This window comes from Coregonus clupeaformis, chromosome 8 (assembly GCF_020615455.1).
Source record: "Coregonus clupeaformis isolate EN_2021a chromosome 8, ASM2061545v1, whole genome shotgun sequence".
NCBI lineage: Eukaryota > Metazoa > Chordata > Actinopteri > Salmoniformes > Salmonidae > Coregonus > Coregonus clupeaformis.
Window position 1 is genome coordinate 65809770 of NC_059199.1, and position 27800 is coordinate 65837569.

At 43.6% G+C, this 27800-nt stretch overlaps 1 long non-coding RNA gene across 1 annotated transcript in view; it reads left to right on the forward strand.

Moving 5' to 3' along the window:
- Positions 1–1161: 1161 nt before the first annotated feature.
- LOC121572393 overlaps positions 1162–27800 on the forward strand; it is a 41452-nt gene continuing 14813 nt past the window's right edge. Inside the window, exons 1-2 of the long non-coding RNA XR_006001879.2 lie at positions 1162–1481; positions 16565–16704. This is a non-coding gene — a long non-coding RNA (uncharacterized LOC121572393). The remainder of the gene's footprint in view (positions 1482–16564; positions 16705–27800) is intronic.

The window sequence follows — 27800 nt, forward strand, 5'->3', positions numbered from 1 at the left end:
ACACACACACACACACACACACACACACACACACACACACACACACACACACACAAACACACACACACACACACACACACACACACTCACTCCCCAAAACCGGATCTCTTTGATCCCTGGCTATTCATTCCAGGGGTGGGGCAGGCAGGCTGGATCTCAACCCCAAATCATATCACCCTCTCTCCCTTCATTCCCAAGCCAGGGATTTTTTTAAAATGATAGCCTTTGCATGGTAGCTAAAAACACAGGGAGCATGGGAGCATTCTCTTTCTCCTCTCTATTATTGTTAGTGGAGCATATCTGGTACACTCTTAGAAAAAAAGGTGCTATCTAGAACCTAAAAAGGTTATTTGGCTGACCCCATAGGAGAACCCTTTGGGGCGGCATGTTGCTTAGTGGTTAAGAGCGTTGTGCCAGTAACCGAAAGGTCGCTGGTTCTAATCCCCGAGCCGACTAGGTGAAAAGAAATCTGTCGATGTGCCCTTGAGCAAGGCACTTAACCCTAATTGCTCCTATAAGTCGCTCTGGATAAGAGCGTCTGCTAAAAATTTAAGAACCCTTTTTGGTTCCAGGTAGAACCCTTTTGAGTTCCCTATAGAACCCTTTACACAGAGGGTTCTACATGGAACCCAGAATACTTCTACCTGGAACCAAAAACGGTTCTACCTGGAACCAAAAACGGTTCTCCTATGGGGACAGCTCAAGAACCCTTTCGGGATCCTTTTTTCTAAGAGTGTACACTCATGATTAAAGTAGGAAAGACTCTTCCCTTTGTCTCCCCCCTCTTCCTCCCTCCATTTTGTCTGTACCATTCCACTGGCAGTTAGGCAGGGCTGGGATTTGTGGGAAGAGAAAAGTATCCGATGTCATCCGAAGCCGCATGGAAAGTTGTCCACTGGGCCAAGCAGGATATGTTTAGATGGGAGAGTGGAGGGAGGCGAGAGGGGGTGGGGGGGGGTGGGGGGGGGTCGCATATCTGTGAGAGTGGATGTTTGAGTCTGCCGGGCCTGCTGCCAAGTGGGAGGGAGGGAGGATGAGGGAGGATGTTGTTGGGGGGGTAGGTTAATGTTCTGAATGTGGACTGGCAGTATTTCAGCTCAGCCAGCATGCAGGCAGCAGCCAGCAGGAACCAGCAGCACCTGTTTCTGGAAACTTCTGCTCTTTGGCCCACTTATAGGCATCAGGCATGACTTGGATGACTTGGTTGACAGGGATTACCGAACTGTCAATGTCTGAGTGCTTTTCAAGAGAGGTGTCCAAAAAGGAGTGTGTGTGTGTGTTTGTGTGTGTCTGTGTGTGTGTGTAATTCACAGGATATATCAATAGAGACGAAAGCATTGATGTCAATGTGGTATAAAGGGAAGCTACATTGCAAGAAACAGCAAGAAACATCAAGAGAGTTCACAAGAGCATTTCCGAGGTTAATTTCCCTCAGACATGCGGTAAAACCTCACCAAGAAAGAAGTAACACAACCAAAACAGTTAAGTAATTTCCAAACTGAACTCCGATCCTGATGACATGCAGGCTATTTACGGGTTGAAAGACGTGTACACAGAGAAGTGGAGAGTTAATGACAGAGACTGAGAGAGAGAGCGTGGGAGAGGCTGAGAGAGAGAGAGAGGGAGAGACAGAGAGAGAGAACGGCTTCCTGCATTGATCTCCATCAATGTTCTCTCATCCACTTAGGTCACTGGAGCGTCACAATCAATCTCTGATAGATGTATTCCTGGCCTGGGCACTCATGGAAATTACAGGGATGCGGAATTCTTTTTAATCTAGAATTTCTGTATAAGACAATTGAGAATTTACGAAATTCATATGTATTAGAGAATTGGTGGTAACACGTTACATTAAAGTATAAAATATATGTTAACGAATTAGAAATATTTGTAGTATTAGTAGTATTTGTGGTTCAAATAAAGTAAAGACTTGAGAATTTTAGAATCATGCCTAATGTATGTATTTAAAGGATGCTTCTTGGCACTAGGGCAATCTGTGTTCCAGAAAAATTACAGACTATTGACCCTCTCAGCCTCAACCCGGTCTCTTTTCACGTGATATTCATCGACATAAAAAGTCCTCCTTATATGAATATTGCATGGCATGGCCTCCTTATTGTAGTTTTAAGTTTTTTGGTGCTAATCTTCAGTGGTGGAAACATAAAAGGCAACATTCTTCGCCCAAACACTGGAGTTAAGCCTGATCGCGAAAATGCTCTATATGAGAAGAAGTATCTTGATAAAATACTCTCATTAATATCACATTTGAAATGTTAATTCAAGAGATTTCCCCCATTTTGATTCAGGCTGTCTGGGTCAGAATGCGTGATATTTGTGCTGGGAAAGTTTCAGATGATGTATGTACAGTGCTATGAAAAAGTATTTGCCCCCTTTCTAATTTTCTCTACTTTTGCATATTTATGATACTGAATGTTATCAGATCTCTAATATTAGATAAAGGGAACATAAGTGAACAAATAACACAACAATTACATATTTATTTCATTTCTTTCATAAACAAAGTTATGCAACACCCAATTCCCCTGTGTGAAAAAGTAATTGCCCCCTTACACTCAATAACTGGTTGTGCCACCTTTAGCTGCAATGACTCCAACCAAATGATTCCTGTAGTTGTTGATCAGTCTCTCACATCGCTGTGGAGGAATTTTGGCCCACTCTTCCATGCAGAACTGCTTTAACTCAGTGACGTGTGGGTTTTCAAGCATAAACTGCTCGTTTCAAGTCTAGGCCATTTCAAAACTTCAAATTTGTTGCATTTTAGCAATTTTCATGTAGACTTGATTGTGTGTTTTGGATCATTGTCTTGCTGCATGACCCAGCTGCGCTTCAGCTTCAGCTCACAGACGGATGGTCTGACATTCTCCTGTAGAATTCTCTGATACAGAGCAGAATTCATGGTTCTATTAAGGCAAGTTGTCCAGGTCCTGAGGCAGCAAAGCATCCCCAAACCATCACACCACCACCATGCTTGACCTTTGGTATGATGTTCTTACTTTGGAATGCAGTGTTTGGTTTTCGCCAGGCATAATGGGACCCATCTCGTCCTTTTTGGAATGGCCTAGTCTAGGTCCAGACCTAATCCCAATTGAGATGTTGTGGCAGGACTTGAAACGAGCAGTTCATGCTTGAAAACCCACACGTCACTGAGTTAAAGCAGTTCTGCATGGAAGAGTGGGCCAAAATTCCTCCACAGCGACATGAGAGACTGATCAACAACTACAGGAAGCATTTGGTTGGAGTCATTGCAGCTAAAGGTGGCACAACCAGTTATTGAGTGTAAGGGGGCAATTACTTTTTCACACAGGGGAATTGGGTGTTGCATAACTTTGTTTATGAAAGAAATGAAATAAATATGTAATTGTTGTGTTATTTGTTCACTTATGTTCCCTTTATCTAATATTAGGTTTTGGTTGAAGATCTGATAACATTCAGTATCACAAATATGCAAAAGTAGAGAAAATTAGAAAGGGGGCAAATACTTTTTCATAGCACTGTAGCTATCAATCTTCACCAAGTAAACGACATGTTTATGCTTGTTTTTCTCTCTGGGAACACATTTGTGTAAGGAAAACTGCAATGAGTAAGAAGATAGATTTGGCAAACCATGTAGAAACATTGGGAAATATTGAGAGGATCAACGATGCTATTGCATGTAAAGGTTGAAGGAGTGGATTAATCAGTTCATAAATTTCTCCATACAAAAGTATCTGAAAAGACAAGTTTATTTAATCAGCAACATAAAGTGTCAAGATACACATTTCAGTAGTTATTAATGGTGATAATGAATTTATAAACGATTAAATAAACATTAATTACATAATTAACTTTATAAAGGTTACCTTAATGTGTTACACACATTTCTTCTAAAGCGTGCCACACACACAGAAATATGAAACTGCTTACTGCATGCAGTAACAGAAACATGGAGAAGGTCGCACCAGTTCACATGGAAATATACAGTGAAAATGGATGTGACCGATTGTATGTAATGAAATTGAGAAATACAACGAGGATGGGTGGTGCCAGTTGCATGCCCTGACATGGAGTAACCCACCCTTGGCCTTTAGGCCTCTGCCAAGTGTGTGTGTGTGTGTGTGTGTTACCTTACTGAGACCCAAATAGAGGACCCAGCTGTTATTTTAGGGCCTTTTGGAGGTGAGTCACCTTGGAGGGGGGCATTCTATTGGCAAACTATTGCGCAAACATCACACTGCACTTGACTTTAAAAGCAATTTCCCTGATGTTCGTGGAGATCGCATTCGTGGTAAACTCTGCAGATGTCGGCTCAAAGGTAAACTACCTTTAAAAGTCAAGCACTGCGACGTCTACACATTTTGTGTTTATTGAATCCCAGCCAATGTTCTGTTGGTGTGTCTTCATGCATGTGGATGTAGTGTAAGTGTGGGTATAACAAAGATACTGGTAACTAACCCAAGATACACCACCAGTGTTTCCAATGGGAGCAAATGAAGCATAGTGGGCAGAACAAGCAAGGAGGCGGGCAGAGCCAAGGACGAGCTAGTGAGAGCCTATTGGCGCGTGTCATATTTGGTGGTGAGAAGACGTTCTAAACGGATGCTTCAGATTTATAGGTGAGATATCTGGCTCCTTCTACTATCTGTGGGTATACTGCACAGTGCCTTCAGAAAGTATTCACAACCCTTGACTTTTTACTTACAACCTGGATTTAAAATGGATTAAATTGAGATTTTGTTCTCACTGGTCTACACACAATACCCATAAAGTCAAAATGGAATTATGTTTTTCAGATGTTTTTTTAAAACAAAAAAATTAAAAGCTGAAATGTCTTGAGTCAATAAGTATTCAACCCCTTTGTTATGGCAAGTCTAAATAAGTTCAGGAGTAAAAATGTGCTGAACAAGTCACGTAATAAGTTGCATGGACTCACTCTGTGTGCAATAATAGTGTTTAACATGATTTTTGAATGACTACCTCATCTCTGTACCCCACACATACAATGATCTGTAAGGTCCCTCAGTCAAGCAGTACATTTCAAACACAGATTCAACCATAAAGATCAGGGAGGTTTTTATTGGTAGATGGGCATTAATAAAAAAAGCTGACATTGAATATCCCTTTGAGCATAGTGAAGTTATTAATTACACTTTGTATCAATACACCCAGTCTACAAAGATACAGGCGTCCTTCCTAACTCAGTTGCCGGAGAGGAAGAAAACCGTTCAGGGATTTCACCATGAGGCCAATGGTGACTTTAAAAAAGAGTTTAATGGCTGTGATAGGAGAAAACTGAGGATGAATCAACAACATTGTAGTTACTCCACAATACTAACCTTATTGACAGAGTGAAAAGAAGGAAGCCTGTACAGAATACAAATATTCCAAAACATGCATCCTGTTTGCAACAAGGCACTAAAGTAAAACTGGCAAAGAAATTAACTTTTTGTCCTGAATAAAAAACCTTATGTTTGGGGCAAATCCAACACAACACATCACTGAGTACCATTCTTCATATTTTCAAGCATGGTGTTGGCTGCATCATGTTATGGGTACGCTTCTCATCGGCAAGGACTAGTGAGTTTTTTAAGATTAAAAGAAACAGAAAAAAGCTAAGCATAGGCAAAATCTTAGAGGAAAAACTGGTTCAGTCTGCTTTCCAACAGACACTGGGAGACAAATTCACATTTCAGCAGGACAATAACCTAAAACACAAGGCCAAATATACACTTGAGTTGCTTACCAAGACGACATTGAATGTTCCTGAGTGGCCAAGTTACAGTTTTGACTTAAATCGGCTTGAAAATCTATGGCAAGACTTGAAAATGGCTGTCTAGCAATGATCAACAACCAACTTGACAGAGCTTGAAGAATTAAAAAAATAGTGTGCAAATATTTTACAATCCAGGTGTGCAAAGCTCTTAGAGACTTGCCCAGAAAATCCCACAGCTGTAATCGCTGCCAAAGGTGATTCTAACATTTGTAGTATTGACTCAGGGGGGTTGAATACTTATCTAATCAAGATATATTAGTGTTTTATATACACTACCAGTTAAAAGTTTGGACACACATACTCATTCAAGGGTTTTTCTTTATTTTTACTATTTTTTACATGGTAGAATAATAGTTAAGACATCAAAACTATGAAATAACACATATGGAATCATGTAGTAAACAGAAAAGTGTTAAACAAATAAAAAATATATATATTTGAGATTCTTCAAAGTAGCCACCCTTTGCCTTGATGACAGCTTTGCACACTCTTGGCATTCTCTCAACCAGCTTCACCTGGAATGCTTTTCCAACAGTCTGAGCACTTGTTGGCTGCTTTTCCTTCACTCTGCCGTCTGACTCATCCCAAACCATCTCAATTGGGTTGAGGTCGGGGGATTGTGGAGGCCAGGTCATCTGATGCAGCACTCCATCACTCTCCTTCTTGGTGATTGTCCTGTTGAAAAACAAATGATAGTCCCACAAAGCCCAAACTGGATGGGATGGCATATCGCTGTAGTGTGCCTTGAATTCTAAATAAATCACAGACAGTGTCACCAGCAAAGCACCCCCACACCATAACACCTCCTCCTCCATGCTTTACGGTGGGAAATACACATGCGGCGATCATCCGTTCACACACACCGCGTCTCACAAAGACACGCGGTTGGAACCAAAAATCTCAAATTTGGACTCCAGACCAAAGGACAAATTTCCACCGGTCGAATATCCATTGCTTGTGTTTCTTGGCCCAAGCAGGTCTCTTCTTCTTATTGGTGTCCTTTAGTAGTGGTTTCTTTGCAGCAATTCGACCATGAAGGCCTGATTCACACAGTCCCCTTTGAACAGTTGATGTTGAGATGTGTCTGTTACTTGAACTCTGTGAAGCATTTATTTGGGCTGCAATTTCTGAGGCTGGTAACTCTAATGAACTTATCCTCTGCAGCAGAGGTATCTCTGGATCTTCCATTCCTGTGGCGGTCCTCATGAGAGCCAGTTTCATTATAGCGCTTGATGGTTTTTGCGACTGCACTTGTAGAAACGTTCAAAGTTGTTGAAATGTTCCGTATTGACTGACCTTCATGTCTTGAAGTAATGAAGGACTGTCGTTTCTCTTTGCTTATTTGAGCTGTTCTTGTCATAATATGACACGGGGGGGGGGTAGAACCACGGTTCCAGGTAGAACCATTTTGGGTATCATGTAGAAACCTTTACACACAGGTAGCCTAGCGGTTAGAGCGTTGGGACAGTAACCAACACGAATCCCTGAGGTGGCAAGGTGGAAAAATCTGCCGTTCTGCCCTTGAGGAAAGCAGTTAACCCCCACAACCACTGCCCCCCGGGCGCCGATGATGTCGATTTAAGACAGCCCCCCGCAATTCTCTAATCAGAGGGGTTGGGTTAAATGCGGAAAACACATTTCGGTTTAATGCATTCAGTTGTGCAACTGACTAGATATAACCTTTCCCTTCCCAAAAAGGGTTCTCCTATGGGGACAGCCACGGAACCCTTTTGGAACCCTTTTTTCTAAGAGTGTAGATTATGACTTATGGTGAGTGCTCAGAGTAGCGATTGGATGTCACACTGTGTTTGTTGATCCAATCAAGGACAACCTCCTCTCCCGTCTAACACTCTCTCTCCCCTGTCGTCGACCTAAAAAGAGGGAAGGAGGAAAACCAATCGGCATGGATGGAGGCATTGGAACAAAGCCAACACCTTGACTAAGCAGAGAGAGAGAAAGGTACCCTAGGTGATGGACATCGCTGGCCTGACACCCTATCCTATCTCCGTAACGTGGGATGAGAGGAGTGGTTAGAGCTAGCATTTGCTGCAGTGATCGGAGGCACATTTACGTATAAGCGTTCCAGTACACAAACATACAGACGACACATACATGTGTGCATGCAGCTTACACACACACACACACACACACACAGCTGTTCGCTTATACACACACTCACACTGGCATACACAGCCACTCTACGACAGATAGAAACCCATCATCAATCAGTCCCACACAGACACACTCTGATACATACTGTTACTTTTAGTTTCAAACACCCACCTCATTCTCTCTCTCTCTCTCTCTCTCTCTCTCTCTCTCTCTCTCTCTCTCTCTCTCTCTCTCTCTCTCTCTCTCTCTCTCTCTCTCTCTCTCTCTCTCTCTCTCTCTCTCTCTCTCTATCTCGATACAGGAGGTAGTTCTATAGTAGCTACTCTCAATCCATCCATCTCTTTTCTTCCCTTTGCTACTAGCCTGGTTGCCAGATCCATTCCGGCTCCAGCCAACAGCCAAACCTGACAACAACAACAACCACCCAGCTACCCTGCTCCCATCTCAACCGAACATTGTATCTTACCACTCAAAGAGATGTGGCAGCACATTTCACCTACCTTGATTTCGTCTACACTGGCTCTCACAGTTACACTGTTCAGGGGCCAATGGAAAGGGTGGATAGAAGTGGACAAGTGTGTACAAGTGTGTGTGTGTGTGTGTGTGTGTGTGTGTGTGTGTGTGTGTGTGTGTGTGTGTGTGTGTGTGTGTGTGTGTGTGTGTGTGTGTGTGTGTGTGTGTGTGTGTGTGTGTGTGTGTGTGTGTCTGGGTTTCCTGGAAACCTCCCACCATGTGCTCTAACAGGAACTTTGTCTGACTGTCAGCACAGCAGATCTCCGTGCCATGAGCAGGGAGCAGGGGGGTTATGGAGTCTAAACCAGCTACTGTATGTATTCTGTCCAGCACCCTCTTATTACTAGAGTCCAGGCTGACTGACTGACGGACAACCAGGAGGGAAAAGAAACAAGTTAACAATAAAACATGTTCCAATTAGTTTGCACTAAAGGTTAAAAAATACTGTGTACTGCATTCTATGCTGCCATGCGCTTTATTGACAACGTATCAACCCTTAGGTCTTCATCAAGCTCCCAATTGGTTTGCAAACATTTGCCAAGTTGAACGCACCTCTGATGTAATGTAAAATAGTGATAATGTCTTTGAGACATGGCGTAAAAACAGGGTGGGACGGTGGAAGGACCTGAGAGTTGACAGCTTTAAGATTAAACAGTCCATTCTTGATTAATAAAAGGGAAATCTGTGGCTTTGGATGCGACTAAGGTTGTGTGTGTGTGTATGTGTGTTTTCTACCCAGAAAGTCCCTGATTCCAATAACAAGGTGACAATCCACTGACACAACTTCCTACCATCCATTCCCTTTCGTCTCCTTGGTGACAATGCGCTGCAATCAGTCCCGGAGATCAACAGAACCAATCAATGGTTTGGCTCAAGGGTTAGCCTACCTCCAGAGTTTGTTTACGTCCCAAATAGCACCATATTCCCTATATAGTGCAACACTTTTGTCCAGGCCCTGATAAAAAGTAGTGCTCTAAAAAGGGAAAAGGGTGCCATTTGGGATGCAGACTTTGCCTTTGCTTCTCGCTAATGAAAAACAGGAGTGAACTGGACCGCCATTGATCTCTGCATTGATCTCTCTAAAGTGCAAGTCATCAATGTTTGATTAGTGCGGCTTTACAGTCTCTTACCCTAGCACTGTGTCTTCTTATCCCACTGGTTATTCCTCCTATCCGTTCTTGCAAAGGCTAGTGATGCCGTGCCTCGCAAAGGCTACCTCGTAGCTTGGTGTGATATGCAGGCCGAGTGTACTAAATCGCACACTAGCATGTCTGGGACACACAGCTGTAGACTCTTAGCTGAGTGTGACTTTATTTAATCTCCTAAATGAGAAAGCGGTATCATGGCGATGGCGTTTATGTCATCCCGAAAGAAAAATGAAAGAGTCTTACGCCTCTCTGGATTGCCTCTGCCATTACTTTAATTAAAATGGTGTGGAGAGAAAGAAAGAGAGGGAGAGAGAGAGAAAGAGAGAGAAAGGGCCCTTTCTCTCTTTGTAGGGAGAATAAAATAAAGAGGAGTAATGTTGAAATGCTGAACCTTTTCCTGATTAAACCCACAAGGGGAGATCACAGCAAGGTCCAGAGCGAAGCAGCAGGATTGCTGCATTCTCTGTGTTGTTGTCAGTGGCGGCCATTGTTGCTGTCAGCAGGTTGCAGTGAAAAATGTGTAAACGGTGCTCGAACCCTGAAAAGAAGACACAACTGCAGCCACGGTTGTATATGAGATAAAGGAAAATTGTAAATGAAATTGAAGAGAAAAGGAGAGAGATGAACATGAAACGTCACAAAATACAGTGATATTGTAGCCTACTCATTAGCATTGTCACTGTTTTGTAATGGTATTTTTAGCACTGTTAGCATTGTCTTTGTCCAATGTTTATATGACGTCAGCCATAATGGTTTTCGCGAGGAGGTTAGCAAGTCCTATCCCAAGCTTTCAAACATTACAAAGTGAGAATACCTTATGTCATGCAGTCTACCAGGTACTCTTTGTTGGGTAGCCTCTGTGAGCTAGCGACATGTGCCGTTGCTAGCAACATGGCCCATCACCATGGCTCTGCTCCTTTTGTTTTCTCCACAATGTTTACTTGGAACTCTGGCGTTTACAGGTTTTCCTTGAACAGCTATGAATCGCTGACTCTGTTTAAGCTTCATGTCAGGAACAGTGCCTTCGTGCCAGAGTTGAAATGTCGAGGAGGGACACTCTGTAGCATGTGTTGGGGGACGATTATAGATGACCAAGGCCAAATACCTGGCCCACTGCCCCCCTCTGGAAGAGGTGGTTGCCTGGGAGAGATCAGCTGGAGAGAGCCTGGATACAAGCTGCTGTGGCTGGGATGCTTTTAGGGGGTGAAGGGGGGGTGGGGGTGGCTGGGGGGTGATGACTGGTTAGGCACCTTTCCCCTAAAATAGCCTGTGTCGTCGCTACGGGAGGGAGGCGGATACACTACCATGGTAATGGGGACTTGTTTACGCACAAACACCTCCCTGTGCCTGACGATGACCTTTAAGTCCCCTCTTGATGTATGCACCGAAATAGTTTTGGACGCGCTCCCATTCGCACACAATCTCACACACACACACACACACACACACACACACACACACACACACACACACACACACACACACACACACACACAGCAGCAGCACAGACATACATGTATTGAAATGAAAGCTTCCCGTTCACATGTCCGCATCCAAATATGTAAACATAAACACTTTCCCACGTGTAACTTGAAGCTGTCATATACACAGACCCATTCATGTAAACAAAAAAATCTCACACTCTCCAACGCAGTCGGAAAACATGACTACACACACTGAAGACCAAACACGACACTCAATATTCACGAACAAACCGCTCTCTTTTCCCGCTACGTATCTGACACCTCCTCAAAATACGCTCTTCAGCAGAAGCTCCTCTAGGGGAGAGTGTCTCGGTTGGCCCTCTGCGACACAGCAATCACCCACGACCACCATATCAGGAGTGTGACAATCGCCCAAGAGGTGTCATAACAGCTGCCTCGGTTGCGGCGACGTAAATAACCATGGCGACACGATGAACTACCTCCCCCACAATGCACGCTTCCCCCAACTGCCTCATGTCCCAATAGAAGTCTGCCTGGCTGCCCCCTGTGTAAGCACCTCAACACGGAGAGGGAAGACATAGTACTGTCAGACAGTCGACCCAAGACAGACGGTAACACTGTACTTGAAACAACCGTGCCACAAAGCATACTTTACACGGACACTAGCGAGGTATTACGGAGCTCGTAGGTTGGCACCATACCTGGCATCGGTAGGCTATATGTGAAATAATGGGATCACCGTCATTTTGCATGTACTTAACCATGGCTAGCTCATCTGCTAGGACCCTAAATTGCAGCAAATTAGTATAACTTTAGTTTAGGACAATTGATGTCATGCTATATTTTTGACGAGGTAAACTGAGCTTCATGATGAGATTTTGGAAATAAGGTGACAGGTCAGAGGTCAGCTCAAGCCATATAACTCCTATAGCGGTCAGCGCCCTTCTTTTGATGATCCTGGAATGGGCTCTGGCCTCAAACCTCTGACCTCTGGTGAGACCTCTGAAGGGACCGGTCAATAAATCAAACCCCTGTTATAAAATGGGCAGAGAAGTGTGCTTGAACTGATAAGCTGAGGCCAGAAAAAGACAACAAAATATGTTTTATTTTTCCATAATTGAATTAGAGAACATGTTCAAAACGGCCTTTTCCCACATTTCTGCTATCTGGCTTATATTGGACAAAAAAACGGAGAAAGATTATTTTACTAGTCATGTCATTCAATTGAATAAGGCTCAATGCTTTCATTATTAAAGCACTTTTTCTCAAGTCATTTTTATAACTAGGCCAGATCCTAAGCCTGTCCTGAAGCAAGCATTGGCTGGCACAGCAAGGCCATAATAACTCCCTCAGGTAACAAGAGACGAAGAAGGGAACCTTGAGTCGCTTCAAACTCCTGAGTTTGAGATGGTTACCTGGATTTGGCTTATGAAGAACTCTTAATGTCCCCCACGGGACTGCTAGCTTGAGCATTAAAGCCAGCCCTCTCCTCCACTAACCCTCCCTCTCTCACTCGTCCCCCCTCCCCTCCCTTGCTCCTGTCATCCATCCTGGGCTCTCCATCCGACAACTCCTTATCTCCTCCCAACATCACAGACGTTCAGACAGTGCTGCTTGTCTTCCTGGTGGTTCAGATAAGAGAATCTGTGATCCTTAACGGCACCCTGTTCCCTATATAGTGCAGTACTTTTGACCAGAGCTCTATGGGCCAGTGTCAAAAATAGTGCACTATATAGGGAATAGGGTGCCATTTGGGACGCAGCCAGAATCTATTCTCGGGTAGAGCTGCCAAAGGCCACAGCTAGCTCCTCTCAAAACAACAGCCTCCCTGTAATCGTCCCGCCTCATCTTTACCCATCTTACCCATCCTCTTTATCGCCACCATCCAATCTCCCCGCGTCAGATACTAGTCAGACGGCTTCACGTGCGACTGACATTTGTTTAGACATAAGTAGACCGCGACGGTGCTTCCAAAAACAAAGACGATTGTCGCAGCCAATCGACGGGTATTGAAGTGGCGGCTGGTGGTGTTATCACGGACTAACATAACATCTTGAGATATTGAGCGCTGGTCATTTATGCTCGCACCAGCCAAAAAAGTTGGGTTTAGAGTGGAGTGGTGTTTGATGCGTTGAGATTGACAGCCAAATCAGTTTACAGTCTCAGATGAAACAGTTCTCCAATCTGGTTAAGCATGAAGATAAAAAGAGAGATATAATTTAGAACTCTTGCTAACTCTCGCCCCACTCTCTCTCCTCTCTCTCCATCTATCCATTCGCTGAAACACGTGCTCAAGAAGTGGAGTTGTGCAGTGTTTTTAGTAAATGTTTTCTCTCTCTCTCGCTCTCTCTTAAAACTTTGTGGCCTACTTTCGGGGGCCTTTGAAAAATGTTTTTTGGCGCATGGTGGAAGAAAGTTAGCAGGGAGGAGGGGAGAGAAGCAGCGAGGGAGAGCTGGGCAGAGGAAGCGTGTGAAGGCTTGCCCCTTTATCTTCCAGCCCAGACCCGTCATGTCTGACTTTAGTCTCCTCTCTCACTCTCTCTCTCTCTCTCTCTCTCTCTCTCTCTCTCTCTCTCTCTCTCTCTCTCTCTCTCTCTCTTTGTTCTCTTTAAAGACGGCTTCTCAGTGCTAGCTTCTCATCTGAAGCACTAAAACAAGCAGTTGTTTTATGAACAGCTCTCAAAAATGTAAACATTTTACAGGACAGGGTGCGGTGTTGTTGTCGCAGGCCATCTGATGTTGTCTGATGCAGTTAAGTTAAGCTACTTTCTGAAATTTTGAATATGATAATTGTCAGTGTTGTCCACCGGCTGTCACCAAAGGGTTAAATCACACTGGATTTCTTCAAATGAATCTCATTGGTGGAAATTTCTCAAAAGAGTTTGGAGGTTGTCTGATTAAAGGTACATAACAAGTCCAGCCTTCTGTAGACCAAGCTGTTTAACCCTTTAGGCCACAGATTAACTGTTGTTAATGCTAAACCCTGAGAATAGGCTAATCTAAACTAAGATGGTCACAAACACTGTTTTGCTGGAGTTGAAACAGGCCAGACACTAGACCAGATAGGACTGACAAGATACCGGAAGACACAGGAAGTTTATTAAAACAACAGGATAGGGAATCTATATGAGAGTGCGGAAATGTCAGTCCTTCTACTCGGGGCGGCAGGTACCCTAGCGGTTAAGAATGTTGGGCCAATAACCAAAAGGTCGCTGGTTTGAATCCCCAAGCCAACTAGGTGAAAAATCTGTTGATGTGCCCTTGAGCAAGTTGCTCCTGTAAGTTGCTCTGGTTAAGAGTGTCTGCTAAATGAAAAACTTTAGCTGAGGGGTTACGCCTCAGCCTGTGCCCATAACAGAGTGACCCGAAGCTACTAAGGTGATGAATGTGGCTTGGATCTGTTTTTAGCGGCGGCGGAGTACAAATCTCTCCGCGTCTCTTTTCTATGTGACAGGCCCGGGTCTCTGCGAGTCCATGTGCTCGCTCCGGAGGCTGGCCGCCGGCCGGCACTCATTTATTTTCAGGATCAGCCTAGTTGAGCGGCGCTCAGTGACAGGAATTGGGAGGGAGAAGGGAGAGGGGGTGAAGGGAGAGATTTGCCTCTGTGTCATGTGAGACGCTGTCTCATCAAGCGGGTGAGAGAGGGAGGAGGGAGGGAGGGGGGAGGTTGGTGTTAGTGCGGATTACCCAATCTCTACAGCCATGTGGTGGACTTTGACTCTGTGTGTGTGTGTGTGTTTGCGCGCGCATGCCTTTATTTGAAGGGATGAAGGGTTGCTGAGACAGAAGGGTGTCAAAGGTGATTGGGGGTTTCAAGGCTGGAGAAGAGAGGAGGCATGGCTGGGGCACTCACTAACTGATTGTATCCCAAATGACACCCTATGCCCTATATAGTGCACTACTATATACTGTATATCCCTATATAGTGCACTAGTAGTGCACTATGTAGGGAATAGGGTGCCATTTGGGACACAACACTCACTCGTTCACTCTGGCCTGGGTCTGGACGGGTGAGGGTGAGGGTGAGGGAGGGAGGATCTGACTGGTGGGCAGATAAGCCGCCAGTGATTGGGTGACACCGTCCTAAATAGCTCGGCCCGTTCCTCTCGGCCCGTCACTTTCTGTCGAGCTGTGCGTTTCAGCGGGAGTGGGTGAACCCGTGTCTCGTGATCAGCCGCCGGCTTTACTCACTAAGTCCTCTCTCATAGAATGGGGGGAAGGGGGCGGGAACAAGGGAGGGAAGGAAAGAGGAAAAACAGGCGGAGCAGTTTAACCTGTTGACCAGAGTGTCGCCAGAATGTTTGTAATGGGTTTATGAATCACGCGCTAAGTCCCCTAAGACAGGGGCATGTAAACATTACCTCACTACACCGTCCACCTCCCAGGGACTAGCTTGGGTTGAGTGTGTGTCTGTGTGTGTGTGAGTATTTACTCTGTGCGTGTGTGTATGCTTGTGTGTGTGTGTGTATCTGTGTCTGTTTCTGTGTTAGTGTGTGTGCGCCCGCTTAACCAGTCAGTACTTGCAAAGGGCCAAAGTGAGTGATTAGCTCCTTTGGCCTCCCATGACACTCCACTCTTACCCCTCTGTTCCAAAAGAAGGTCACTTGTCACTTTGGCTAAACATTGTTTTTAAGTAAATATTTTGTCTCAACCAATCACGTGGTTGGGTTTTTAACGTTAACCTAAGTCATACAGGAAGACACTACATGAAAGTCTAAGTGAGAATGTGAAATCTTTGAAGGAACTGAGAAGCCTTGACAGTAAATCAAAGCATTCAAAACCGTGGCTACATATTCTGTCACTCTCATGCTTTACTATAGCCAACTGTTTGGTACAAACGTTGAGGTTTTATGACATTGCATTTAACAATAAAATTATGTTTATTGTCTATTTATCGATGCAATATCCATGCTTTTCAGTGTCTATGACTGCCATGTGGATATAATTAAAAACTTGAACTTGAAAAAAGTATATAATAATCTGATTGTAAAGTCAGATAATGCTTATGGTGGATGTTTTAACATCCTGTAAGTACAGCAGTACTCAGAGCTGCTTGTACTTGCCATCACGACTGTCAGTGTCTCACCCATAGCACTATACTAGTGTGTCCTCCTACTCTTTCCACTGTCCCTCTGTGTCTGTGGGCTCTTATCACACAGACACAACCCAAGAGATATCTGTCCCCAATTACAACCCTCTCTCTCCCTCTCTCTCTCTCTCCCTCTCTCTCCCTCTCTCTCTCTCTCTCTCTCTCTCTCTCTCTCTCTCTCTCTCTCTCTCTCTCTCTCTCTCTCTCTCTCTCTCTCTCTCTCTCTCTCTCTCTCTCTCTCTCTCTCTCTCTCTCTCTCTCTCTCTCTCTCTCTCTCTCTCTCTCTCTCTCTCTCTCTCTCTCTCTCTCTCTCTCTCTCTCTCTCTCTCTCTCTCTCTCTCTCTCTCTCTCTCTCTCTCTCTCTCTCTCTCTCTCTCTCTCTCTCTCTCTCTCTCTCTCTCCCTCTCCCCCCCTCTCTCTCTCTCTCTCTCTCTCTGTCTCTCTCTTCTTTTTTCTCTCTCTCTATCCTTCTGGTATTTTTGGACAGAGGCCTATCTCAAACCCACTGCAGGAGGGCAAAGGCAACATGGAGAGAGGAGAGAAAAAAAGAGGAGAGGAAGGTTGTTTTGGGTCGACGAGTGCTTGAGCATGTAGAGAGAGAGAGAGATCTAAGGACACTGATCTAAGGTAAGTTTTGTCTTTTCCCCTCTTAGTCATAAATGTTAGGATTCAGGGAGAGGAAGCTGCTTGTAGATTTGTGCCTAAGAGCAACTTCTACCCCGAGATAAGAGGTTGAGGTTAAGGCACAAAGGGGATGACATCACTGTCTAGGGTTGCATGCTGTGGGTTAAACTGGAAAAATATTAGAAAAAGAAATGGAGGGAAAAAAGTCTAGACCAAAGGGCATCCAGACGGTAAGTTGCATCCAAATGGCACCCTATTCCCTATATAGTGCAACACTTGGACCCTGGTCAAAAGAAGTACAATATATAGGGAATAGGGTGCCATTTGGGATGCAGACAGTGTTATAGCCTACAGTGTGGGAGATGGCAAGATGAATACAGACTCCCCTCAACCACCACCTGTAGATATAAATCGGAAAGAATAGTCAGCCATTACAATTTTAAGACCATGTGTGTCACCTTCAAAATCTTGGCCTGATAGTGTATTTATTTTTCCATACATGGCCTTTTGTCAGGGAAACATCCTGTTTGTGTGTCTTCTCGTGCTCTTACAAACAGAAACCAAATGCCAGCTGCAGTGTTGTGCTCTTCTGCTCTATACCCTCGTGACCTCCAGCCAGAGTCAATTTCAAAACGAACGTCAGAAAAAACGTTTTTAAAAAATGCGGGAGGCTGTGCAACATCACACGCTGCAAAAAACAAACAACCGCCACTTCCTGCTCAGACAAAATGTGTGTGTGTGTGTATGGGTTGGAGTGTGTGTGTTTGTTTGAAGTGAGCTCAGCTTTTGTCATGCTGGCGGTTTGAAAACAGACTATTTTCTCACTTCCTGCAGTAAGAGCACATGTATAACCGTCATATGGCCCGAAGAAAGATTAGAAAAACAGTATGCAAAGAGGCAGCTGTATATGTGTAGTATAGTATGACACAACATGTTGTTGGTGTTTCTTGCCGTCTTGCATGATACTGATATAGCTAGCAGTTTATATGAAGTTCCTTTCAAACCTGTGTGGTTATTCTGAAATTACTTTAGTCGAAACACAATATGATGTAAATTGTGACTGAATTTCACAGTGAACAATTGTACACAAAAACCATGGTGACAACAATATGTGGCTATCAATCTCTTCCCTTTTAAGTAATCCTACAGTTTTCATCCACACCATAAATTTAGTTTATAGGTAATTGGCTGATTGGTTGATTTATTGGTCAGTGCATCATTTGGTTGGTTGGTTAATTGATTGGTTGATTTGAGGTCCTAGTGTCAACATGTATGGATGTGTACTCTAGGGCTGTGTCCCAAATTGTACCCTATTTCTTATATAGTGTACTACTTTTGACCAGGGCCCATAGAGCGCCGGTCAACATTGTGCACTATGTAGGGAATAGGGTGCCATTTGGGACGCAGGCTATCTGTAACTATCACAATGTGATAGTGAAAAAGGGCATGGATGTTGTCCACATCAGTAGTGTCCATCCAGGGAGCACGGGGTTAACGAAACGAAGTGACTGTTTAGTGTTAACGTGCAGACAGTTGCGTCCTTTGATTGATCAATTTGTTGACCCCTCTCTCTCGTCTCTCTGTCTCTCACCCATGCATATGCACAGACACAGACACACAGACACACACACATATGCGCAGACATGCACACACACACACACACACGCGCACACACACTGGGCGTCTATTCCTCCAGACATGGCTGCAGAGCATCTGTTGGAGTGGCTAATGATGCGTGTTAGTACTTCGGTGCAGACAGGGTGTTTTGTCTCCTCTGATGAAGGTTAACACAAACAGAAAGATGGCCGTAGCACGCACACACCTCTGAAAAACACGATCAGAAAATTGCTTCTGTTTGCAGCCCCAGCCACGGTGGTGTGGGTGGCACATGTTGCAGGTGGATCATGGGAAAAACAAGACGGGATGAGTTACCATGGCGATGCTCATGCACCTAGGACACAGCGTTTAAAGCGGTCACGGGTTGCCGAGGTAGGATGAAGGTTTAACGTGTTGTTACCTCAATGGGGAACAGACCGTAACGTTCGAAGAACGGTCCCAAAATGCACAACGTGGGTTTGAGATCAAATTATCCCAAACAACATGTACAGTGGGGAAAAAAAGTATTTAGTCATCCACCAATTGTGCAAGTTCTCCCACTTAAAAAGATGAGAGAGGCCTGTAATTTTCATCATAGGTACACGTCAACTATGACAGACAAATTGAGGAAAAAAAATCCAGAAAATCCCATTGTAGGATTTTTAATGAATTTATTTGCAAATTATGGTGGAAAATAAGTATTTGGTCACCTACAAACAAGCAAGATTTCTGGCTCTCACAGACCTGTAACTTCTTCTTTCAGAGGCTCCTCTGTCCTCCACTCGTTACCTGTATTAATGGCACCTGTTTGAACTTGTTATCAGATAAAATACACCTGTCCACAACCTCAAACAGTCACACTCCAAACTTCACAATGGCCAAGACCAAAGAGCTGTCAAAGGACACCAAAAACAAAATTGTAGACCTGCACCAGGCTGGGAAGACTGAATCTGCAATAGGTAAGCAGCTTGGTTTGAAGAAATCAACTGTGGGAGCAATTATTAGGAAATGGAAGACATACAAGACCACTGATAATCTCCCTCGATCTGGGGCTCCACGCAAGATCTCACCCCGTGGGGTCAAAATGATCACAAGAACGGTGAGCAAAAATCCCAGAACCACACGGGGGGACCTAGTGAATGACCTGCAGAGAGCTGGGACCAAAGTAACAAAGCCAACCATCAGTAACACACTACGCCGCCAGGGACTCAAATCCTGCAGTGCGAGACGTGTCCCCCTGCTTAAGCCAGTACATGTCCAGGCCCGTCTGAAGTGCATTTGGATGATCCAGAAGAGGATTGGGAGAATGTCATATGGTCAGATGAAACCAAAATATAACTTTTTGGTAAAAACTCAACTCGTCATGTTTGGAGGACAAAGAATGCTGAGTTGCATCCAAAGAACACCATACCTACTGTGAAGCATGGGGTTGGAAACATCATGCTTTGGGGCTGTTTTTCTGCAAAGGGACCAGGACGACTGATCCGTGTAAAGGAAAGAATGAATGGGGCCATGTATCGTGAGATTTTGAGTGAAACCCTCCTTCCATCAGCAAGGGCATTGAAGATGAAACGTGGCTGGGTCTTTCAGCATGACAATGATCCCAAACACACCGCCCGGGCAACGAAGGAGTGGCTTCGTAAGAAGCATTTCAAGGTCCTGGAGTGGCCTAGCCAGTCTCCAGATCCCAACCCCATAGAAAATCTTTGGAGGGAGTTGAAAGTCTGTGTTGCCCAGCGACAGCCCCAAAACATCACTGCTCTAGAGGAGATCTGCATGGAGGAATGGGCCAAAATACCAGCAACAGTGTGTGAAAACCTTGTGAAGACTTACAGAAAACGTTTGACCTGTGTCATTGCCAACAAAGGGTATATAACAAAGTATTGAGAAACTTTTGTTATTGATCAAATACTTATTTTCCACCATCATATGCCAATAAATTCATTAAAAATCCTACAATGTGATTTTCTGGATTTTTTTTTCTCATTTTGTCTGTCATAGTTGACGTGTACCTATGATGAAAATTACAGGCCTCTCTCATCTTTTTAAGTGGGAGAACTTGCACAATTGGTGGCTGACTAAATACTTTTTTTCCCCACTGTATATAACCACTGGTCTCCATGACAACTGAAACGATCGAAGGGCATCGGATACTACTTTGTCGTTGCATCCATGGAAATAATTGGAGGTTGTAAATTCTGCTTAGAATATGGCTCCATACTACTAACTAATATACTAAGCTCTTCCAACACTTTAGAGAAATGTACCTCTCATCTCTGACAGATCTGTTGAGGGGTTTGTGAAAGTAATGTTATATTAATTCATGGTATTCCATTAAATGTCAGTAACACTTCAATAAACATGGTCTGTCATAACTAGGAACAGTTTTTCCTGACCACGTGAACTGACCAGGAAAATGTCAGGGTTAAAATCAAATCAAATGTAATTTGTCACATGCTTTATAAACAACAGGTGAAGACTAACAGTGAAATGCTTACACAGTTAGTCTGTGAAATGCCAACAATGCAGTGAGAAAAAAATAGATATTATTGAACAATTATAACACGGGGAATAAATACACAGTGAGTAACTATAACTTGGCTATATACACAGGGTACCAGTACTGGGTCCATGTGCAGGGGCACGAGGTAATTGAGGTAGATATGTACATACATAAAGTGACTAGGCAACGGGACAGATAATAAACAGTAACAGCAGCATATGTCATGAGTCAAAAGAGTTAGTGCAAAAAAGGGTCAATGCAGATAGTCTGGGAAGCTATTGGTTAACTATTTAACTAACTACAGTATTTAGCAGTCTTATGGCTTGGGGGTAGAAGCTGTTCAGGGTCCTGTTGGTTCCTGACTTGGTGCATCGGTACCGCTTGCCGTGCGGTAGCAGAGAGAACAGTCTATGACTTGGGTGGCTGGAGTCTTTGACAATTTTTAGGGCCTTCCTCTGAGGTCCGGGATTGCAGAGATGGCAGAGAACTGGGCCGTACGCACTACACTCTGTAGCGCCTTGCGGTCGGATGCCAAGCAGTTGCCATACCAAGCAGTGATGCAGCCAGTCAAGACGCTCTCAGTGGTGTAGCTGTAGAACCTTTTGAGGATCTGAGTACCCATGCAGAATATTTTCAGCCTCCTTAGGGGGAAGAGGCATTGTCATATCCTCTTCACGACTGTGTTGGTGTGTGTGAAGCATGATCTTATTGGCAGACTAAATAGCCTTGGTTTCTCAAATGACTGCCTCGCCTGGTTCACCAACTACTTCTCAGATAGAGTTCAGTGTGTCAAATCGGAGGGCCTGTTGTCTGGACCTATGGCAGTCTCTATGGGGGTGCCACAGGGTTCAATTCTTGGGCCGACACTTTTCTCCGTGTATATCAATGATGTCGCTCTTGCTGCTGGTGACTCTCAGATCCACCTCTACGCAGACGACACCATTTTGTATACATCTGGCCCTTCATTGGACACTGCGTTAACAAACCTCCAAACGAGCTTCAATGCCATACAACAATCCTTCAGTAGCCTCCAACTGCTCTTAAACACTAGTAAAACTAAATGCATGCTTTTCAATCGAACGCTGCTGGCACCCGCCCACCCGACTAGAATCACCACTCTCGACGGGTCTGACCTAGAGTATGTGGACAACTACAAATACCTAGGTGTCTGGTTAGACTGTAAACTCAACTTCCAGACTCACATAAAGAATCTCCAATCCAAAGTTAAATCTAGAATCGGCTTCCTATTTCGCAACAAAGCCTCCTTCACTCATGCTGCCAAACATGCCCTCGTAAAACTGACTATCCTACCGATCCTTGACTTCGGCGATGTCATTTACAAAATAGCCTCCAACACTCTACTCAGCAAATTGGATGTAGTCTATCACAGTGCCATCCGTTTTGTCTCCAAAGCCCCATACACTACCCACCACTGTGACCTGTACGCTCTTGTTGGCTGGTCCTCACTACATGTTCGTCGTCAAACCCACTGGCTCCAGGCCATCTATAAATCACTGCTAGGCAAATCCCCGCCTTATCTTAGCTCATTGGTCACCATAGCAGCACCCACCCGTAGTCTGCGCTCCAGCAGGTATATCTCACTGGTCATTCCCAAAGCCAACACCTCCTTTGGCCGCCATTCCTTCCAGTTCTCTGCTGCCAATGACTGGAACGAATTGCAAAAATCTCTGAAGCTGGAGACTCTTATCTCCCTCAATAACTTTAAGCATCAGTTGTCAGAGCACCTTACCGATCACTGCACCTGTACACAGCCCATCTGAAATTAGCCCACCCAACTACCTCATCCCTATATTGTTATTTATTTTGCTCTTTTGCACCCCAGTATCTCTATTTGCACATAATCTCTTGCACATCTAGCATTCCAGTGTTAATACTATTGTAATTATTCTGCACTATAGCCTATTTATTGCCTTACCTCCATAACTTGCTACATTTGCACACACTGTATATATATTTTCTGTTGTATTTTTGACTTTATGTTTTTTTACCCCATATGTAACTCTGTGTTGTTTTTATTGCACTGCTTTGCTTTATCTTGGCCAGGTCGCAGTTGTAAATGAGAACCTGTTCTCAACTGGTTTACCTGGTTAAATAAAGGTGAAAAAAAAAAAAATAATAATAATAAGTGATCTGGACACAGAGGAACTTGAAGCACTTGACCTGCTCCACTACAACCCCGTTGATGTGGATTTGGGCGTGCTCAGCTCTCTATTTCCTGTAGTCCACAACCAGCTCTTTTGTCTTGCTGACGTTGAGGGAGAGGTTGTTGTCCTGGCACCACACTGCCAGGTCTCTGACCTCATCCCTATAGGCTATCTCATCGTCGTCGGTGATCAGGCCTACCACTGTTGTGTCGTGTCGTCGGCAAACGTAATGATGGCGTTGGAGTCATGCGCGGCCACTAATCAAAACACCTGCGAAATGTCACGACTGGCTGCATCAAGTTCAGGACAAGTACACTTTCATACAATTTCTCATCACACACCGTAACATCAATCTTCTTTATTTAGAATGGTAACTAGTCTGACGGGGGGCAAATGGGGACATGGAAGAAGGAGACCTTGGGGCGACTCACCAAAAGACATGGGGAGTTAGAAGCTTTGAAAGGAGTTTATCCGAGTTCTCCACAGATCGTCACGAGAGCATCAGGTGTTCAAAGGGATCGCTCCTCTTCCTTTTTTTGTTCCATTAACATGAAAAGGATTCTCTCTCGCTTGGAGCTTGTTTCGGATATTCATGCGAGGTCTACATTTTAATCACTGGAAAACGGCACTAAAGATTGTTTGTGGTAGTTGGCCAACTAGGCAAATAAAGTGGCCATCTTAACTATTGGTTTGCTATGTGGTGGTTTTGGAGGTAAACTGGTCATTTATGTGTATGATTCATGTTTTGAGCTTATATTGACCATGTGCTTAAATGGTTGGTGTACCATTGAAGATGATGCAATAATGTTACATGGTTGGTGTAACATTTGAAACAAGACAAGGTTACATGAACTGAAATGTAGCAGAACTGAATTTATTTCCATTATTTAGCCAAATATTGCAGAAAACATTGTCCAGCCTCACTGTTTCTATATTCGATTCCATTTCCGTGTTAATACCATAGTTTTTGTTAATCTGTAACTGATAAACATCATAGCACAAGTAATGAACGGTTTTGAAACTCAGAAGTAATTTTTAAGTTCAAAGACAAATAGCAGTAAATCTTGTTTTACCAACATTTGACTATGACAATTTCTAATGAGCCATGAAATTATTTTCTCCAAATTAATTGAGCAGAACTGGCTTTTACTTTTACATGAATGCAATATTCATCTGCATGTGTTTTGAACAGGTTTTTAAATGGCATAATACTGTTATAAACCATATTGTTTTTGTTGTAGCCTTTCAAATAGAGTTAGGTCAAATAAATCAATTGGTTTCTTTGTGTTTCTTGGTTTTAATTTTTAATTTTTATTGTATTCACATGGTTTTGACTCAAGAGATGTCACATAGGTAGGCCTACGTCTTCAGATTTTGTTGAGGTGTTCTTGTATTGTACCTATTAGTACATTACATGTTTCATGTTTAAATTCTGACAGAGCAGAAAGTATTTTAAGTGTGAGAAACGGTAGTATTTTGTTTGGTAATGTATTATCATTCTCACTGACAGTGCAGCAAGTCTTCATTAGGGCACACCGTGAGAAAAACACTTTGAAACGGAAAACGTTTTGCAACAAAAACAATAGTTTCTTATTGGACAAGTTCAGGTAGTCCCTCTCCGTTTCGGTCTGTTTGCTTCCTAGAGAATACACCCCAGATTTCACTCAATTTTAGGTTACACAGAATCCCCCTTCCAGATCTGAGACTCATACCCATACAACTACCCACACTCACTGTGTGACATTGTCATTACAGACAGGTGTTTAAATTCTCTCCTCTCACCGTGGAGGAAGGGGAAGTGAAAGTCATGCTTAAGAAGTGAAAGTGTTCTTAGGGGGGAATTTTGATGCCGTTAGGCAGTTTGAGACATTTTTCCCCTGCCACTTATAAAGTCACATGGCGACCATTGCTACAGTACGCTCTGAGGGTTTGTGGGTGTCAGAAATGTGGCTTCTTCCAAATGCAGAAGGAAACAGCAACATTGCCTGACAAAAACCATGTGGTTGAAATGTGTTACTCATGTTGTTATGGTGTTTAACAAGCCATTTATTCTAGTGCAGTAGTAAAGTAGTAGTAGTACTACAGTACTTTTAAAGTTCACTTTCACTACTTGTTTACTTATCATCTGTTCTAGTTATACGCCAGTGGCGGTCAGTGCCGTTTAAGATGAGGGAGGACGATTTTTTCCCCACACAGTTCAATGTAACAGCGATAGGTTTAGGCTACTACATGATACTCAAATTTTCACTATACCCATCATGAGGTTGCTACAACCTAGCCTATGAATGAAAGTTTACAACGTAGGTGCACACAGGTCGAGAGACAAATTTGATACGACAGACAGTGACACATGGACAGACAGTGACATTCAATACCGCCTTGCACACTCTTGCCTGCATCTAGCTGATATAGGGTGTAATCATTAGTCCAACAGTTACAAACGAGAGTTTCTATCGGACAAATTCAGGTATGTTTATCCCCGTTTTGTTCCGTTTGCTTCCGTTTAAGAAAAGTTTTTCAACAGAATCAGCGGAATGAATACACCCCTGATCATGTGTAAACACAGTTCACTTTCATAGCAGCCACGTTGTATTCCTTCTATGCGCTCTACTCCTCTCACCTTGTCCCTTCGCTTGTGGACTTCAATGCACAACACATCAGCTGTATGTGACCAGGCAAAAAAACCTTTCCAAGCCAAACCGCTACACACAGCCTAGATCGTTGTCACCATATTAGCTAAAGTAATGTCATAGTCAGCATAGCTAATAGAACTAACGCATTTGTAAACCCGCTACAATCATGCAGTAATGTTAGTGTACAGTCAGTAAGCAGTTCACCGGCGGGCCCCGTGGCAATAAATTAGTAATACCAAAAGCTTACCTTGACTTGGAAGAGTTCCAGTGTTGTGTTGGATAGTCATAGCCAGCTAGCTAACATAGCATCCCTCTGTTTGAGCAGGGTGTTTCAGTAAGATAAACTAGCTAGCTGCATTTGCTAGCTAAGTAAGTGAAACTGAAAGTGAAAAAAAAAAAGACAATCTCTCTCTCTATTTCTCTCTTGCTTCTCCTTCATATTGGAAGAAATTAATTTGTTCAAAACTGTTCAACTACTGTCTTTTTCTCTCTTTGAGTCAACTACTCACCACATTTTATACACTGCAGTGCTAGCTAGCTGTAGCTTATACTTTTAGTACTAGATTAATTATCTGAACCTTTGATTGGGTGGACAACATGTTAGTTCATGCTGCAAGAGCTCTGATAGGCTGGAGGACGTCCTCTGGAAGTTGTCATAATTACTGTGTAAGTCTATGGAAGGGGGTGAGAACCATGAGCCTCCTAGGTTTTGTATTGAAGTCAATGTACCCAGAGGAGGATGGAAGCTAGCTGTCTTCATGGTGCTACCCTACAGAGTGCTATTGAGGCTAATGTAGACCTTCTTTGCAAAATAGTGTGTTTTAATCAATTGTTTGGTGAGATGTGATTATTTATATCTAAAAATGAGATCTTTTTAAATGTTTTCCAATTTCAATTTTTATGGTCCTCCCCTTCCTCCTCTGAGGAGCCTCCACTGTTATCCCCCCCCCCCCAAAAAAAAAGTGTCTAAAAAATACATACATTATTTCCTCTTTTGAAAGGCTTTCTTTCCTCAATCTTTTTTTAATCAAGGAAAAAAAAACAATGTCAGTATAGCCTACAAAATAGCCTACTGGAGGGTGGATGAGACCACATTAGCATTCACCCACAGGAGTGGTGTCTTCAAAGGTATGCTAATGAACACTCTGCTGGACAAAATGATCCGTAATCAGCGTCTAATAAACCATGGAAATTCAGATTTTTGTGTGTGTGTTTTTAAGTGGGTGGTGATTAGTATGGTCCAACATATAAAATGTAACTTTTGAGGCAAACTCAAATAAGATACATTTTTACATTTGACAACTTGAGTAGGCTAAATGTGATTGAGAAATCATTTGTGTTCATATTGAATCATCATCATCATATTTGTACGTTTTTGCTTCAGCACAAATAGCAACATTTAGCAACTGACATCAGCTGTCATATCAACCTATGCATGCCAAATGACAGATGGTATTACTCCTAATGACAGTCTTATAACAACCATATGTATGGAGGGTTCAAGTAAAGTGTTGCCAATTTCCCTTTCAGAACTCTACGATATTGACAGGACATTTTGTCCTGTTGGCCTTGGTCTTTCTGTGTCAAGGGGCTCATGTGCCAAAGCGATCGTTGTCGCCAAAATAGGCTATAACCCAAGGTGGATACAAGAGAAGCCTTGGCCGTTGGGGAAATGGACAGAGTCCCTGGCAACTCTATCTGCCTCATGTGGCTTTCAAAAGTGTTTCTGGCTTGGGCGTTAGTGCTCCTGGGGGGCTGGGAAACTGGAGGGGAGGGGGGGGGGGGGATTCAGTGCCAGCAAACTGGGGTAATCCTAGCCTAGTTACTGGGAGTGGATTTCACTGGCCCAGCAGAAAACCCAACCCCAGGCTCCCTCAGTTCCAGTCATCCCCGACAATAGGGAGAGGAGAAAGGAAGATGGAGGATGATTTTTCCGGAATGATGGATAGAGAAATAGCTGAGTGGGCTGATAAAAAATTATCTTCTCACAACACAGTAAGTATCGAACTGCTGTCATGAAATAAACAAAAGCAATATTGTAACCGAAAGGTTGCTGGTTTGAATACCCGAGCGGTGAAAAATCTGTTGATGTGCTCTTGCGCAAAGCACTTAACCCTAATTTGCTCCAGGGGCTCCGTACTACTATAGCTGACCCTGTAAAACAACACATTTCAATGCACCTATCCAGCGTATGTGAGAATA